The sequence below is a fragment of the Ambystoma mexicanum genome, chromosome 1q (genome assembly GCF_040938575.1).
Source record: "Ambystoma mexicanum isolate Mex_15411 chromosome 1q, UKY_AmexF1_1, whole genome shotgun sequence".
Classification (NCBI taxonomy): Eukaryota; Metazoa; Chordata; class Amphibia; order Caudata; family Ambystomatidae; genus Ambystoma; species Ambystoma mexicanum.
Genome location: NC_090922.1, coordinates 1,457,107,299 through 1,457,126,192, shown reverse-complemented (window position 1 = coordinate 1,457,126,192; position 18,894 = coordinate 1,457,107,299).

Genomic DNA, 18,894 nt, shown 5'->3' with positions numbered 1-18,894 from the left:
TTGAAGCCGCTTACAGAGTGTGGGCTCGAGCCGGGGCATCTGGATCAGATCTACCATTTGTGCAGCTTAAATACAGTGTGCTAACTGACGGGATACATACATCCGGTCGGATCACCACTCTGTGGTACGCTGTAAAGCACTCCTCAAAGGAACGCTCTAAGGAAACGGTCTGTTTTGCAAAATAAAAAAACAAACTTCTGTAAGTCAGGAAGGAAATCAATTTCCAGAATGGCGTCATTGGTAGATATCAAAATAGCCGGAGAGCACCTCTTACATAAGCTATTTGTAGAGGTGAATGGACTGAGCAGGGCCAGGATGCGTGGTTGCAGGCAATCACACAACAGGTCACTGCAACTGGGTTAGATAACTGGAGAAATCAGGGTCCCTTACATGTGGCCCTGAGCGAATTATACATGGCTCCTAAAGCTAAAGATGAACCCGACAAGATTGTCAGGATAGCGGCATATTTGTATCTATATATGGGAGCAATGCAGGACAAATGTGCTGAAGGCCAAGATCTGGCAAGTAGGCAACTGTTGGCATTAGAGACGGCCCAATCTGATCTGGACTCTTCTGAGCAGAGGCTGCTCAGGAGCCAGGAGTCAGAAAATGATAGTAGACAGTACATCATTAAAATAAAGGAGGATATGGATATCATGCAACAAGAAAAGGCTGACCAGGATACCAGAATTCTGGCTTTGCAGAAGGAGCACCAAGACAGTTTGCACTCCTTACTGCAGTGCCGGAAAAAGCTGGAGCAACAGATCAATTTCAACAGGGCATGCACAGAACAGGTAGCCACCCTGCAAATCCAACTAGACAGAGAGAAAGAGGAAAGCAATAAATTGATTTTGAAAGACCCGGATACCCAGGCAGAGTTTGATGAAGAGCGCCAGAAAGCTGGTGCCTTTCAAAGGCAAAGGGACGAACTGGCAGCACAGATGTAGACTCTTAGTCACCTTAGGCCAGGAAGTCTGCCATTTAAAAAGAAAAATTGAAGACAATCACTTGGCCCTCCAGGGGCTGGGTGACCTCCAAAAAGAGCATCAGGTCTTGCTAGAGCACACCAGGAGGGTGGAGGAGGCTCTGGCAAGAAAGGAGCAGGCCAGTAGGGATGGGACTCAGGAGGTAACCCTCCTGCAGCAAAGACTGGCTCAGTACTCCAGGACCAACCAGGAGGCACAGAGAGAAAACGAGGCTCTCTGTCAGCACAATGATAGGCTCCAGCAACAGGTAGCCATGCAGGAGAGACTGATAGAGTCTAGTAAGGCCTTGGTTGAGGAACTGAAAGCGCAGGCTCTTGCATTGCAACAGGGAGCAGGGGCTGATAGAGATGAGGTTCGCTGGGAAAGGGAAACCCCTGAGCATATCCGCAGGAGCCCTAGTACCAGAGGCCTCAATCTCTCCCAGTCCCTGGACTCTGCCACCCCCATGTCCCCTGGCGCAAATGAGCACAGTGCCACAGGGATGGCAGATTACTATCCAGCCAAAAGTATGGGGCTCATAGGCCAGTACCACCCAGGAATGGATGGGCGGGCATCCGGGTATGGGCACCTAAGTACAGTGCAATTTAGTGGGGAACCCCAGGAGAGTAGGCCCACTAATGGCATCCTGAAACCCTCTACCCAGTTAGGTCAGTGGAGGGGGTACCCATCAAATCCTGGCAGCAAGGAGGGATCTGAAGACTCCTCTGAGTGTCACAGGACACAGGAGACCAGGTCCCCACATTCTGCCAGCCATTCCCAGGCTCGCAGAATCCGGGAAAACCTGGAAGATCAGACGGACACCTCTGGGAGGAGTGCTTCTGAGTCAGAGGATGAATGGACCAGGGTTACCCAAACCAAAAAGGCCAATAAGGCAAAAAGGGCCTTGCTTAAGGACCCCTTAAAACAGATTATCAGGAGTGTCATCACGCCTTATCACAAGAACGCCAAGTATTCTGTTTGGGAACACTTGGAGCTCTTTCAACAAATGATGGAGACTTTCCATTTGAAGGACAACAGTAGCTGTATTCAATATGTAAAATGAACCTTCTCACCAGAATACTCCAGCTTCTTTGGGGGGCTGGAGGACCATAACCATACTAGATGGTCCACCTATAGGGCGGCCATCTTGAAACATTTTTCTGTGCACAGAAATCCCCAAGAGGCTCACAAGGCAGCCTACAATTTGCAATGTGGGGAGGATCAAGCCCCACAAGAGTTTGTGCAAGAATTGAAGCGTGCCTTTGCGCAGACCACCAGAAGGGTGAGCACGGACAGCAGAGAATTCATCAACACATTTTTCCATGCTCTCCCCAAATACATAATGACCCAGCTCGTGAGAGATTTTCATGCGAAAAGATTTTTAGACTGGGTCATTGAGCAAGCCACCCGCATCTATGAGGTGCAGAAACCGGTGGAAAATAAGAATCAGCCCAAAAACCCCAGAGCAACCAGCACCCCTGCTGCTGCCAAGGTGGCAGAGGTAAAGGTTGCCCCCATTTTAGATTTGGAGATGGGGGGGCCTAAAAACCTGCCTGCGCAGAATAACTATAACACCAGAAGGCCCTCTGGCCAGTCACAGACAGGGAGTCAAGGAGGTAGTCCCACAAATGGGGTCCCTCGCTCCCCTGATTATTTAAGTCCCCTCTACAAGGGAAACCGACCCATCCTGGGTTATGTGTGGACTCCACCACCCCAAGGGGGGGATCCAACTAGGCACCCAACCCAGGGAACTTCCTTCCTAACTTCCCCCAGGAGGGCAGAAATTCACCAAACCCTGGGCAGAACTTTTTCCCCAGGTATCCACCCAACTTCCAGCCCCAAAATCATCCATTCTTCTTACCCCAATTCCCTGAGCCCAGACAACCTAATCCGGGAGAGGGGAGGCCAAGGGTGGAGGGGTACCCAAATCTTTCCAACCCGGGATATTACCAGAGAAGGGATAGCTACCCTTCCTGGGATCAGCCCAGGGGAGAAAACAGAACCCCGTATCAGCCTGAGCGGGTTTCACAACTTGAGCGCCAGGTCCAAAACATGGCACGGGATCTGGGTCACATGCTGAGGTCTCAACAGAACCCTCAGTTGAGCATGCCGACGCAGAATGCCCCAAACTCTGGGCCTGGTGCTCCAGAACAATGACGGGGGCAGCACCCCGATAACCCACTGGTTCCCAGGTAGGAGGCACAAAGGGAAGGGGGGTGTAAAGCCTTGGAGGAAGCTTCCTTCCCCACTTGTAAACAGCCCCTGGAAACCCAAGAACCGGAAACAAAATCTCCTGCCCCTGAAAGTCTGCCACCCAAGGAGCAGAGGGGGGGTAGGAGAAACAAAGGACCCAAACAGACCCACTTTGTGGAGGAGGTACAGGTCTTCCAATTTGAGGGAGAGGGATCCTCAGAGGATCCTGGGAAAGGATCTTCTCCTTCAGAGATGGGGGAACTCCTCCCAAGGAAAAATGGGTCCCAAGGGATTCCAATCCAGACTGGGTAGATGTGGGGATAGAGCTGTCGCCGCCCATCATTCTATCCCAGAACCAACAATACCGGAAACCCCTGGTTCAAACCCATCCTGGTGACTGCCTCCAAAAAGGGGGGGCAGCCCAGAACCGGAACCAGGGGAACCCAAGACCGCATCAATAGACTGGGTAGATTTGGGGATTGAGCTGTCGCCTCCCATCATTCTATCCCAGAACCAACAATACCAGAATCCCCTGGTTCAAACCCATCCTGGTGACTGCCCCCAAAAAGGGGGTGGAGGGGCCCAGAACCGGAACCAGGGGAACCCATTTCAAATTGCCAACTTTTTCGTTCAGGTTCCCAAAACTCCCTGCCGAACTCTGCCCAAATCTCTTCTCTCGCAATGTCCAAAACCAGAAAATTAGCCCACCAGTTGTCCAAAAATGTGCATTATCTGTGCCCCCTTGAGGAGAAGGATGGAAGATACTATGCTCCGGTACAAGTATAGGGGCAGGGTACAATTTTGGCACTGGTGGACACTGGATCCCAAGCTACCCTTCTGTCCAAAAGGGCCTTTGATGAACTGAATTCAGGAAGGGGGGAGAAATATCAGATTCCTCTCACCTCTCTTCCTGGACAACTTCAGAACTTTGACGGGAAGGAAATTCCCGTCGAGGGGACTGCGGAGTTGGACATTAAAATTGGGCGACACAAAGTGAAACACCTGGTCATAGTAGTGAGTCCAGAGGGCACCCCTTGTTTACTAGGGAATGACCTCCTGAGAAGGTTGTCACCCCTAATAGATTGCGTAAACAAGGTCCTCTGTACCCAGTCTAGCCGACCAATAAAATTAAAACAGAGTGTCAACCATGTTAGTTTAAACGGCACATGCCACGTGGTTGAACAAAAATCTGATCAAGTAGAATTTCACTTCCAGAACAACCAAATTCCAGATGTAACAGTAATAGCAGTAGGACAACAGACTGGCGATAGGGGGTCCTCTCTATTTCTGAAAATCAACCTTCCTTCTAGTTTAAGGTGGTATTCCACACTGGAAGGAAATACTCTGAAATTCTTTACTAATCCACTATCAGAAACTCCCACTCCAATAGTCCAGAAAGATGTGAAATCAGCTCAGAGCCTGGCTGATATTCAGCAAATTGGAGAGCAGTTGTTCATCCCTGTTCAGTTAAATGATGGGAAGGACTCTGTTCTCACCCGAGTATGTGTGAACAACGGTAAGAGCTTCATCAGCGAAGCCATGTTCCGCCAACTCCCAAAAGATACAGCCATTCCCACATTCAAACTGATAGACAAATGGGAAATGGATCTGGAAACACCTAATTCCAAACATCTCTTGCCAAGCAGGTGTATGCTCAAAATCTCCATTGGCAACAAGAGCATAGTCCATAATTGTTGGGTCGTGCGAGACGTCACTGCCGCCTTTTACTTAGGCAGCGACATTCTCAATCGCTTTGCCATTAGTTTGGACCTAAAACTTCAAAGCTTGGTCCCGATTAGCGGATAATCCCATGGGCTTTGATGATCCAGAAAAAGCATTTAGGTCAGCTCAATTGCTACCTTATGCAGTTGAAATTCAGATTAAAGCGGAAGTCACCATCTCAGAAAGGACCCAACAATTCTCCCTGGGAGTGAAAGTTAAAAGAGGACAAAAATTGAAAAACCCTGATGCTTATATTCATCTAAATGCTTCTCTCCAACAGCAAGGGTTAGGGGTAAACCCTACACCATTAGTCAACATAGAACATGACACCATTCCAATAGAGGTGGATAACAGCGACATAAAGAGTATTACTCTAGCCGCAGGCACCATTATTGGAATGGCGGTTGATGACCAACATTTTTCCATTGATTAGGGAAATGAACTGTTAGGACCAATCCCCAAGGACTGTTTTGACAGTGACAGTGAGGACAATACAACACCAGACAGGATCTTTACCCGGCATGGGGGGAACTTCCTGGTGTACACTTCCTGCCCTTATGGTAAGGAAGATGTGACTTGTGACTTCAGGAGGGATGAGGTGATTTTCCAGGTCTATGAGGGCTGCCTTTCCCACCTGAAGCCTCCAGTCCAAATCAGCACCCTGACCAGGGACTTCTCCACCCAGCTGGAGGAGGCCGCTGAGATAGCCAAACCAGAAGTCTTTCCAGGCTTCAGGGTGATGGTGGAAGAAAGAGTCAACCTAGCTGATGCCTGCGTGACTCTGGAACAGAAGCAAAAGTTGAAACAAGTTTTCTTGGATTTTCAAGATCTCTTTGCGGTAGACTCATATGACTGTGGTCGCACCGACATCCACACAAAAACAATTCCCACGGACCCTGGCATGACTCCAGTGTTTGTGTAGCAATATCGCTTGCCTCTCGCATCCATGGAGTCCCTTACTGAAATAATTAAGAACCTTAAGTCCCGGGATATAATCCGTCCAGTCCACAGCACCTTCAATAATCCGGTGCTGGGAATATTGAAGCCAAACGGCCAGAGGAGACTCTGCGCCGACCTTAGGGAGCTCAACAAACGGGTCCATACTTCCCGATGGCCTCTTCCGTACATTGACCAAGGGCTGGCCCAGATCCAGGGTTCACAGGTATTCACTGCAATAGACCTGACCAATGGATACTGGACCGTCCCTGTCATTAGGGAGGACCAATACAAGCTGGCTTTTACCTTTGGGGGCCAGCAGTACACATGGACCCGGACTCCCTTCGGATACCTCAACTCCGGCAATGAGTTCAATATTTTCCTACATAAGGCCATGCACGACCTGGGTGCGAGGGGTAACCTGGCTTATGTAGGTGATGTCCTCATTAAAAGTTCATCTGTGGAGGAACACATAGCAGAGATCCGTTATATTCTGACACAGTTGAGGGCAGCAAGAGCAAAACTTTCCTTTCAGAAAGCACAGTGGTGTAGAACCCGTGTTAATTTCTTGGGGTATGAGATTACTCCTCAGGGCCTCTGTCCCCAGGAAAAGAAAGTGGAAGCCCTTCAGAAACTGAAAGACCCCACAACTCTGCGGGAACTAAGGAGCCTCCTTGGACTGACTAATTACAGCAGAAAGTTCATTGAGGGCTACGCAGAGATCACCAGACCCCTGATTCATCTTTTGAAGGGGGGGTCAAGTGGGAATGGGGTCCAGAACAATCCGAGGCAGTAAGACAACTCAAAAGAAGCCTCTCACAAGCACCTTGCCTAGCTTACCCTGTCAGAAACAAGGAGTTTTTCTTGGAGACAGGGTTCTCTAATACATGCTTGACTGCAGTATTATATCAAAAGCATGACAAGGTCAATAAAGTAATCTCCTATGCGAGTAAAACTTTATCCTCTGTGGAGGAAAAATTCAATGATTGTGAGAAGGCACTCCTGGCAACGCTGTGGGCATTGAAGAATTACCGCCCGTTTATCCAGGTGGAACACATCATAATGGAGACTCCACACCAACCTCTACAATATCTCCAAAGTGACAGAATCCGGGCCGGAAAAGTGACTAATTCCCGAATTTCTTCCTGGATTCTGTCAATGCAAGGCTTTCCTGTGGAGGTCAGATATGGCCAAAACAAGAAGAGTCCCCTCGCGGTCTGGCTGACTTGCATGATTGTGCCAGAGAAAACTGTCTCGAGGACGAAAGTCTAAAAATCAAGGACAACATGAAGAAGACAAGTGTGAGGGAATGCCCACTGTCGATGTGGATGGATGCTCTTACCATGTTGACAACAACGGGGAGAAAGAACTTGTGGCCGGCATAGGGAATGCATGGGTGAATGAGTCCCCAGAACCCTCCGCTGGGTACAAGATTGGTCCCCGAAGTAGTCAGGTGGCAGCGTTGATGGCTGTGCAACAAGCCATCCTCACTGCTGTCCAAAATCAACTCCACAAACTGGTCATAATCACAGATTAGGATTATGTACGGAACGGGTTCGTGGAGCACCTGGTTAATTGGAAAACCAGAGGCATGTTATGTGCTAACAACAAACCCTTGAAACATGGGAAGTTAATTCAAAATATTGATGATCTGGTCACCTCGATTGGGATGACCATCTACTGGAAGAAGATCAAGGGTCATTCCAAAATAGATGGACCAGACAAAACTGGAAATGACTTAGCTGATCAACTGGCCAAAACCGGGGCCATCCAAGAGGATCTAATAGAGATCGAGTCCTTGTTGGGGGAAATCCAGGTCACTGCTATCACTAGGTCCCAGACAAATGCTCACAATGATCTTTCAACTGCACAATGGAGTAAGGAGACCCCAGATGCTAATGTGATTATGGCTCAGAAAGGGGATCCAATAATTGGTAAGTTTTACCAACACATTGAGGACCCTGAGAACTTTCCCCTGGCGGACACTGATTACATTGGGAGAGAGGACCTCAGAGTGTTGATGAAATGTCCAAAAATGTTCCGAATCCAAGACGGTTTGTTGGTAAGGAAATCCCTAGCTGGCCATGATCAGTGGGTGGTTCCTACCTCATTCTGAAGCCTAAAGTTAAGTCACGCCCATGATGCGGCCACCGCCGGTCGTAGGGGGTTTCATACAACACTTGAAATCTTAAGAGAGGTTGCCTACTGGCCACACATGGGGCAGGACCTCAACCAATACTTGTAGGGGTGTCTTGTGGGTGCACAATTTCAGCCAACATCCCTCACACACCGTGCACCTCTCAAAAAGAGGGGGATGACACTCCCATGGTCAGATTTGCAAGTTGACTTCATAGGGCCCATGATTCGCACCTCTAGGCGGAATAAGTACATGTTGACGGTGACATGCGTATTTACTAAATGGGTGGAATGTCTCCCGGCTCCAAACTGCAAGGCAGAAACAGCAGAATGGCCACTGGAAAGCATGCTGCTCGCTCAAAACCATCCAAAAATGTGCAGTAAAAATCTGAAAGATAGGCTGCCATCTACTTTTGCCTATGTCAGTGAGCACAGGAGATCACTGCCTTAAACCACCATTGGGATACACACACAGTAGCCTGAAACCACTTGGAAAAAGCAATGCTGATTGCAGAGGAATACAGATCTGTTTAAAAATCAGTTTTTATTTGGTGTCAAAAATTGCTAAAATCACGGCTCACAAAACCACCAAAAGGATCCAACTTTTTGTTGTGTGTTCCACATTACTCTACTGCAAGAATCCACATCAGTACAATATTAGCAAGAATCCTATGCTATCAAAGTAAAATCCCATTTTAAAAGATAGACAGCTGTCAAAAATGTGTGAAATACCGGTACTCACCACTATCTAAAGCCAGCGTTTTAAACCAGATTTTTGTAAGGTTAAACAATTGAACTTAAACTATGCCAAAGAAAGACTTGCTAAGAGGTGGATGCAATTTAAAGCTATATTCTTAAACAGAAGACTTGATTTAAAGATATGTTGCTTATTTTCAGTTTATAATGTTATATTTTTTTCACAAGGAAGCATGTACAATTGATCAGGAAATAACTTGATGCAGATGCAGTCAAAACTTCAAAAGGCTTGCTGTCCCTGGGAATCCTTCACACCTCGGAACTCCACACCAGAAGGCAGGATATTGCTTGGTCATGTTAATCAAAAGGGAGGAGATCCCTCTGCTGGCTGGAGGAAAAAGACAATAGACTCTTTCAATTGAATAGAATATGCTGATTTTGGGTGTGCCTAAACAACACTGCTCTGGGAGAAACAAGACATGTGACCTCTGAGTCAAGCCAGATTCTAGGGGCGGAGACAAACCAGTGGGTGAACTGAATTGAAGGCAAATATGTTTTATAAAATTGCAATTTACGAAGTGTTCCAAGCTGACAAAAATGTACAATTTGGAGATTCTTAAAATGAAAAATTCACTCACAGTTTGAGACTAAGCTGAAATCCGTAGGATGTTTTGAGACCAAACCCCGGGATTTATTAATATTGTAGACACAGTGTTTATGCTAGAAACATAACAATTCACAGTAATATGCTCAGAGAGGGTGTGCATGTCTGTGTAAGATTTGGTGCCGGACCAATATCGCGAATAAGTTGTCATTTCTGAACTAAAGCTCTTAGGAAAATCAGAGTTGGTACAGAATATATCTTAAGCAATCTATGATGTGTACATGTATTCTCAACAACTTTTGTATCTGGGAAACCTGTTTGTTATGAAAAATTGATTTTCTAAGTAAAAGCAGAGGGTAGGGACTTCAGCTAAGCCATAAACATGATATCTGATGACACAGGATGACACATTACTCCGTTCTCCAGTCAGGTCACAGGGAATCCTCTAACCTATCAAATCCTTAGTCAATTGGGCATGTAGAGTCAGCCTCCACACCCCCTTTGAAAACACATAAAAAAAGACTGCTGAGACCCAGATAGGGACACTCACATTTCCACTTCAACTGATTTTTTGCAAAGCGCTCTGCCGGAAAATTCCAGACTCCCGAGACTCCAGATTCCAGATAGATCCAGAGACCAGACTCTAGAACCAAGCTCTAGAACCTGAAGCAGGGGCCCAACCCAAAAGCAGAACTCTTCTCAGCAGGCCTGCAGGATCTAGCAGCCTAACCAAACATTCAACAGCCGGGCCGTGCTGTTTGCTTCTGGCTAGAATCCTGTGCCAGAACCAGACCCAGAAAGCTGAGCCGTATCCAGAACCCGCTTGATCCAGTTTAAGAGGCCCAGACCAGACCGCCGTGCTTTGCTGATCACAGACCAGAGTGCCTGACCTGTCCGGTGGTGAGAGAGTGCAGTCTATGTTCTCCATGTGATATGTCGTGAGGACAACTGCAGGTTGTTAGTTGCTGTAGCCTTTGGTCTTTGGCAGGCAGCCCATCCACACTCCCCATGCCCCGCAGGCATTCCATCACCCCAGTCCATAGCCCGCAGGCAGCCCATCACCCCTGGGCATGCCCCGCAGGCAGCCCATCACCCCAGTCCATAGCCCGCAGGCTGCCCATCACCACAGTCCATAGCCCGCAGGCAGCCCATCACCCCTGGGCATCCCCCGCAGGCAGCCCATCCCCCCTGGGCATGCTCCGCAGGCAGCCCATCACCCCTGGGCATTCCCCGCAGGCAGCCCATCACCCCTGGGCATGCACCGCAGGCAACCCACTCCACAGGGGGGACTTTTTCCACGTGTTTTTGCTGGCACGAGCGGGGAACGTGTATTCCGAGGGGTGTGTGTGAATTTTTACACGTGATTGGCCTGGCGCGAGCGGGATAAGTGTATTCCGGGGGTGCACATGGAGTTTTACACGCGATAGGCCTGTCGTGAGCAGGGTACGTGTATTCCTGGGTGCGCATGGAGTTTTACACGCGATAGGCCTGGCACGAGCGGGGTACATGTATTCCGGGGGTGCGCGTGGAGTTTCACACGCCATAGGCCTGGCGCGAGCAGGATACATGTATTCCGAGGGGTGTGCAGGTAGTTTTACATGCAATTTCGCTGGCGCGAGCGGGCTACGTGTATTCCGAAGGGTGCGCAGGGAGTTTTAGATGCGATTTCACTGCCGCGAGCGGGGTACGTTTATTCCAAGGCGTGTGCGGGGAGTTTTACACGCTTTTTCGTGGTTGGGGGATGTATGCTGGTTCACTGGCCTTTGCGCCATGTACTGGATTTGTGCGATGTTTTTGGCGCATGGGGCGGGGTTGGGGGCGTAACTGGCGCTGCTGCAGGGTTGCTGTTCCACTCTGCACCACAGCTGCTTATGGATTTATAAATCCATGAATACGCTGTGCACCTAAATGGGTTTTGGCGCACACGGCTGGCGCAGACTGCCGCACGCGCACTCTGTGCGCCAGCCGTGTGCATCACTTGTGCGCCGAATTCTATGAATTACCCCCTAAAAAGTCTCTTGGAGCACTTTAAATTCAATTCATGCTCTCCTGTAATCTGTGCGAACTTCTTTAATCAAAGTGGGCATCATTAAAGCATTCCGGTACGTCAGCAAGGGGCCGTCTACTCTATGTGCGCTCTGTGTATTAAGCACGCTTCGCTGGTGAGCTCCGTGCGACTTGACTTGGGCTGTCAGCGTCCACTACATTGCTTGGTAATATGTGCCGGATTGACCACTAAAGGGGATTTTTCCTCGCCCGAACAGCGTATTGAGCGTATCATGTTATGTCATCCGGATACGGTCTACTCTAGATGCGCTCATATCATTTGTGCTCCACTGGTAGACTATAGTCCCCTGCGGTGCTATTACAATGTTCACAAGAATAGACAGTAATGGGCATTGGTACTCGCCCTTACAGCAAAACTGAAATTCCTGAAAGATTGTAAATCATGTACAAATGCATATAGTTATGCTCGGCTGGCTTATCTGAAATGCTTTAGATCCCTGTGTTACCACGGGATCCGAACCGCACCGCCGTCATTAGGTTTCTGCTTAATGTAAGGGATGGCAGCGGTGAAGTCACGCGCATGCGCGTGGTGCCATACGCTGCTAAATAAAAGCTGGCGTTGGCAGAGGCAATGCTGGCAGAATTGGCTCTGCCAAATGGTGTCTAGTTTCAATTCGCAAGCATGTCATGTGCAAGCTATTGGAGATTGGAGAGGGTCATTTCGGGGTTTATAAGGGATCTGGGGTGAGAAAAACCCTTCGCCGATAAATTCAAGGCTTGCTTGGGTATGTACTGCGGGTTCATGTTTTTTAATAGCTCTTGGGATGTAGGGCCAGATTGAGCATGTAAGTGTGGCTGGGGAACGGTGCAGAGAGGATTCTTCTGCATGTCTGTGCTGGGTGTGGGGACTCCTTGTCCGACCTCCTGCCTGTTGGTCGGGCATGCAGGGGATTGGCTGGGGGTTCTCTGCGGTCGGTATTGGTGCGGGTGAGGCTTGGTGTTGACTTGGGTGCCCGGGGTTTGGGTGGCAGATGTGCCTAACGGGGTCCTGGGCCGTGGGCGTTTGCTTTTGGCGGCCGGACCGCAGGTCTACTTGCTCCTGGGCAAAAAGTGTAATCAACACTGTTAAGCCAAAGACCAAACTAGGTAACTTTCACAGAGATTTTATTGGCTTATATCTGTAAGAGGATTCAATTCAGCACTACAGCTAAGTTAACGCCTAGTCTAGAATACTGAATGAAAACCCTTATTGATATATCTTTAGGTCCAGTTCATGCGTTCTGGATGACTACCCCTATATAACACCCCTCTCTTGGAATCCCCCTGACCCCACTGAGCCAAGAAGTAGTTCTGTTTCGCAAGTTAAAAGGGTTTATTTGATAATTTAAACAATAGATATATATATGACACTTTATAATAAATTAATAATTGAATATCACCCTTAATCTGATATGATAAAGATTAACAATGGAGAATCTGGCACTAGCACACTTCTTTATAATCACTAATGAGTTGACAGGAAATGGATAAGATAGCACACTGGTAAATAGGAACAAAAGTATAATGTGGTAGAGGATGCTTTATGTAAGCTCAGGTGGATGCAATATTCAATGAATGCAGTACAGAAAATACTCAATAGGATTTCAACCAAACAATGTAATCACTTTTCTCTGGCTATTCACTCCCCCCCTCTTTATGCAATGCAAGGAAATGGAAGGAAGCACACAGTTCTCAGAAATGCAATCAATGTAATCAGTTCAATCCAGCAAGCTTAGACAACAGAAAACAGATAGGAGTTTTGAAATCACAGGCCCAAATTGCTTTGATATGTGCTGGCAATGAATGAGAAATATGCTGGAAACGCTTTTAATTCCCTTTCAGAGGTTCAGGGTGAGTGGTATCTAGTTAATATTAGTCCAGGCTCACACTAGCAATGAGGCAGGGATAGTTAGCAGGTTAAACGAATTTCTGGCAAATGGAAGGCAAGCAGCAGCAGTTTTTACATGTGAAGAAATTGCAAATCGCGGTAAAATTCGCGGATGCGTGTTCCGCGATTGCGGTAAAACTATAAGGGGTAGGAATGCGGTTCTTGGTACGATTCAAAGCTACGATTCTAAGCTATCAGAGGAAAGTTACTGCAAGTCTCTAGCCCAAACGGTCGCGGAGATATGAGCGATTTAATAAAGGTCGTTTTTGGGTTTGCAAATTTCAAAAGCTCAAAATGACAAGTGCAGCTTGCAACTAGAAATGACAGGTGACAGCTAGGAGGCAGTTCTACTTAGGTTAAATAGATTGAATTAGATGAATTTAAACTAAGAGATTGGTTCTACACAGTTCTGCTGGGTACTCACACTATATTCTTGAATTAAATGGGCCTCATCACGGATCTGGTCAGGGTTTTAGACTGGACTCTGGTCTGGTCTGGTCTGGCCTCTGCACTTCACAGTGATCTGGGTCAGCTCTCTCTGCTGGTCTGGGTCTCTCTGGGTACAGCACTGCTTTCTCTCTGGTTCTCTTAGTTCTGGATAGATTGAAGTCTCTAGTTTGGCTTTCTGGAGGTTGATGGAGGTAAGTATGGATTTTTCCGGCAGAGCGTCCCGCTGCAGATGGATTTGGAAAGTCCCTATCTGTCCTGTCTGTCTGCTTTTATGTGTTTAGAATGTGGGTGTGTTCTAGCATCACTGACCCTACCTCTCTCTCAGCTTCTAATTGGTCAAACTTCCATTTATCATTTGATTGGGGAATGAACTGTGAGTCAGAGTGATGTCATTTTACAGCCTGCAGAAAGTCCACTCCTCCTGTCAACTTACACACAAATCTAGATTTGAAACAAATACATATTTGCAGAGGTACATATTGTTTTAAAATCATATGCACCCATCATGCATTACAGGAGGTATACCCTGTTCAAACTCTGCTCTTCCTGGGAGCTTGCATTCAGAACTGGCACATATTTCACTTTTTAACTGATTTTGCAATTTCTGACATTGACCCAACTTTACATACAAGTGTGCAGGGAGTACGGACATTAACTGATGAAGTTTCAGATTTTTAACATGCATACATTTAGAGTTATATCCACTTTTCCGCTGACACCCCCCTGAACATGCCACCGGGTCGAAAAACCTCTTAAAATGTGGGCAGAAAAATCACAAGAATTATGGTGTCATTTATAAAATTTTCACATGTCCGCTCTATGAGTTATTCATCTTTTTAAAGTTATGTTCTGGCTCCAAAGGGGTGTGGTTTCCCAGGTCACATGGTAGAGAAACCAGTCTTTCCAGTTTCTGCCAAGCCAGCTTGCTCTCACAGGCAGTGCTCCTCCCAGCTCCTGCCAAGAGGAAGCTACAATTTACGACTGCGGTAATAAAAACCTTTGCCTGAGTGAAGAGGGCTTTGTTCACTCTCTTGCAGAGCACAGATAATTCAATTATCAGATAGATGGCATATCCTTAGTGTGGGCAGCAAAAGGAAGGTTGGCCTGGGAACACAGTGGTGACTCAAATTTCACTCCTGATGGGGGTAGTTGCCAGGCAGAATCAAGTTCCTTAAGCCAGACTTTCAGCTACTGTCATGTTATTTGTTGCTTTTTAAATTAACTTGCAATTTTACACATGCAGCTAGAATGCTGATTCTAAGTGCAAAACTATGACATTTAAACAATTGCAACCTATGTGACACTCAAAAGTAGGTCACTCAGTCAATTTAAACATCTAGATTTTTTTTTAGTGTCTTTCAATCCAGTGCAACTTAAACTGCTGACATCCACAGCGCAGCCAGTCTTGTTATAAACCTTGTCTTATGATCTTCATTTCCCAGATTTTGTAGGCACACAAAACTCCATTCTGCCAAATGTCTGCTGGTGTTCAGTAAATATTTTGCACATATTGCAATGTTTGAAAATAGGCATTTTGACTTGCCTTCAGGGAAACAGAGTGGTTTTAAAACGCCGGCTTTTGGATAGTGGTGAGTACTGGTACTGCACCCATTTTTGGGATTTAAGAAAATGAATTCCCAACAGTTATGGGTTTGCTTTTGGCAATCAGCATTGCCACTCCCAATGGTTTCAGACTACTGTGCGGGTAGTCCAATGGTGGTTTTAAAGCGCTTTGAAGCTAACCGGCGCTACTGTTTTTCCTTTGGCAACCCATTTCCCTCATGGCAACCCAGCCTTTCATTCTCGCACTGGTGGGTGGCAAGTGAGGCAACCATTTTAGTGTGCGCACAAACTGCGCAGCTTTCCTGGATTTCAGCGCACATGTGGGTTTTCCGCCATCTTGAATTTTCTAAGCCCACAGCACCAAATGTTGCAGCATGATAGCTTAAACGTGGGTCAGGACACCCAACAAGCCCCCCCACGCTACTGCACTTTGAATTTGAGTCGATGGGGAGTCGCGTGCCCATGGGTTTTGACCCACGCACCGGTCTGTCCGCATAATCTTCTTCCTCTTCTGTAGATGGCACAGTTCAGCATCTTCTTCTCCATCCGGTACTGATCGATCGGTTCTCCTCGCCGGTCCTGATGGGAATATTGGGCGGTCCACTGGGCCCATTGGATCTTCGTTCCCGGTCTCCGGATCATCCTCCTTGGCCAGTCTCAAGGTCTTCTTTCTCCTAGGACGACAAAGGAAGAGCGGCAATACCTACTCATAGACGTTTTTCCACCACTGTTGAGATGGTGGGACAGCATATGCATTTCATCATGACGAAACATTACATTCTTACTTTGATAAAAAAAAACAGTATAACTAAGAGACAGTTTCATGCAAATCACAATATTTTAGAGACTAGATGTGGTATGTTTTATGATTGGAACTGAATTAGTCTGATACAGTACCCGCTAGGATTCCAGAGGATTCCTCCAGTTGTTGCAGAGTGTGCCTGGGATGGCAACATTTCAACTGGTTTATGTGGACCCACTTGTCTTCCCCCTCTGCCGAACCGCCTTTGGGGATGCGGATCTTGTAGGCCACAGGGGAGATCTTATCGACGATCTCAAAGGGTCCCTTCCATGTAGGCAAAAATTTGCGCTGCTTGGCCTGGTTCCTTTGGAAGTTGTATAGATAGAGCCGGTCTCCCACCTGATATTCCTTCCTGGAAGTTTTCAGGTCATAATGGGTCTTCATGCTATCAGCTGATCTTTCTAGATTCCGCTGAGCATAAGCAAAAGCATGTTGGAGGTGTTTCCTTAAATTCTCTACATACTCATGAGTAGTGGAGGCATTTATCAGTGTCTGCTCTTGGGTCCTATAGAGCAAATGCTGAGGAAGCACCATCTTGCGCCCAGTCATCAACTCAAATGGTGACATTTTGGTTGCAGATGAAGGGGTAGATCTGATAGCCATTAGGACCAGAGGTAATCGGATATCCCAACTTGGCCCAGAATCTGCCACAAACTTCTTTAATATGCTCACAATTGTCCGGTTATATCTCTCTACTGCCCCAGAAGAAGCTGGTCTATAAGCAATATGCAGCTTTCTCTTGACCCCCAGTATCTCCCACATCTTTGTCATTACTTCACTGGTGAAGTGGCTACCTCTGTCTGACTCAATCCTTTGAGGTAGACCAAAACGGGAAAAGATGTGGTTAATCATCAAGGCAGCTGCAGTTTCTGCCTTGCAATTTGGGGCTGGGAGACATTCCACCCACTTGGTAAACAAGCATGTCACAGTCAACATGTACTTATTCCCCCTAGCCGAGCGAATCACAGGGCCTACAAAGTCGATTTGTAAATCTGACCATGGCAGTGTCATTCCCCTCTTTTGTAAAGGCGCCCGGTGTGTGAGGGATGTCGGCTGAAATTGTGCACACACAAGACAACCCTTCAAATATTGGTTGAGGTCCTGGCCCATGTGTGGCCAGTATGCAACCTCTCTTAAGATTTCCAGTGTTGTGTGAAACCCCCTATGACCGGCGGTGGCCGCATCATGGGCGTGACTTAACATTAGGCTTCGGAATGAGGTAGGAACCACCCACTGATCGTGGCCAGCTTTGGATTTCCTTACCAGCAAACCGTCTTGGATCCGGAACATTTTTGGACATTTCATCAACACTCTTAGGTCCTCTTTCCCAATGTAATCGGTATCCGTCAGGGGAAAGTTCTCAGGGTCCTCAAGGTGCTGGTAAAATTTACCAATAATTGGATCCCCCTTCTGAGCGGTAATCAAATCAGCATCAGGGGTCTCCTTACTCCATTGTGCAATTGAAAGGTCGTTGTGAGCATTGGTCTGGGACCTAGTGATAGCAGTGACCTGGATTTCCCCCAATAGGGACTCAATCTCAATTAGATCCCCTTGGATGGCCCCGGTTTTGGCCAGGTGATCAGCTAAGTCGTTTCCAGTTTTGTCTGGTCCCTCTACTTTGGAATGACCCTTGATCTTTTTCCAATAGATGGTCATCCCATTCGATGTGACCAGATCATCAATGTTTTGGATCAACTTCCCATGTTTCAAGGGTTTGTTGTTAGCACATAACATGCCTCTGGTTTTCCAATTAACCAGGTGCTCCACGAACCCGTTCCGTACATAATCCGAATCTGTGATTATGACCAGTTCGTGGAGTTGATGCTGGACAGCAGTGAGGATGGCCTGATGCACAGCCATCAATTCTGCCACCTGACTACTTCGGGGACCAATTTTGTATCCAGCAGAGGGTTCTGGGGACTCATTCACCCATGCATTCCCTACGCCAGCCACCAGTTCTTTCTCCCCGTTGTTGTCAACATGGTAAGAGCATCCATCCACATACACAGTGGGCATTCCCTCACACTTGTCTTCTTCAAAGACTTTGTGGGGGGAATTAAGGTATGCCTCCATGTTGTCCTTTATTTTTAGACTTTCGTCCTCGAGACAGTTTTCTCTGGCACAATCATGCAAGTCAGCCAGACCTTGCGCGAGTGGACTCTTCTTGTTTTGGCCATATCTGACCTCCACAGGAAAGCCTTGCATTGACAGAATCCAGGAAGTAATTCGGGAATTACTCACATTTCCGGCCCGGATTCTGTCACTTTGGAGATATTGCAGAGGCTGGTGTGGAGTCTCCACTATGATGTGTTCCCCCTGGATAAACGGGCGGTAATTCTTCAATGCCCACACCGTTGCCAGGAGTGCCTTCTCACAATCGTTGAATTTTTCCTCCACAGAGGATAAAGTTTTGCTCGCATAGGAGATTACTTTATTGACCTTGTCATGCTTTTGGTATAATACTGCCGTCAAGCACGTATTAGAGAACCCTGTCTTCAGGAAGAACTCCTTGTTTCTGACAGGGTAAGCTAGGCAAGGCGCTTGTGAGAGGCTTCTTTTGAGTTGTTTTACCGCCTCGGCTTGTTCTGGACCCCATTCCCACTTGACCCCCCCCTTCAGGAGATAAATCAGGGGTCTGGTGATCTCTGCGTAGCCCTCAATGAACTTTCTGCTGTAATTAGTCAGTCCAAGGAGGCTCCTTAGTTCCCGCAGAGTTGTGGGGTCTTTCAGTTTCTGAAGTGCTTCCACTTTCTTTTCCTGGGGACAGAGACCCTGAGGAGTAATCTCATGCCCCAAGAAATTAACACGGGTTCTACACCACTGTGCTTTCTGAAAGGAAAGTTTTGCTCCGGCGGCCCTCAACTGTGTCAGAACATAACGGATCTCCGCTATA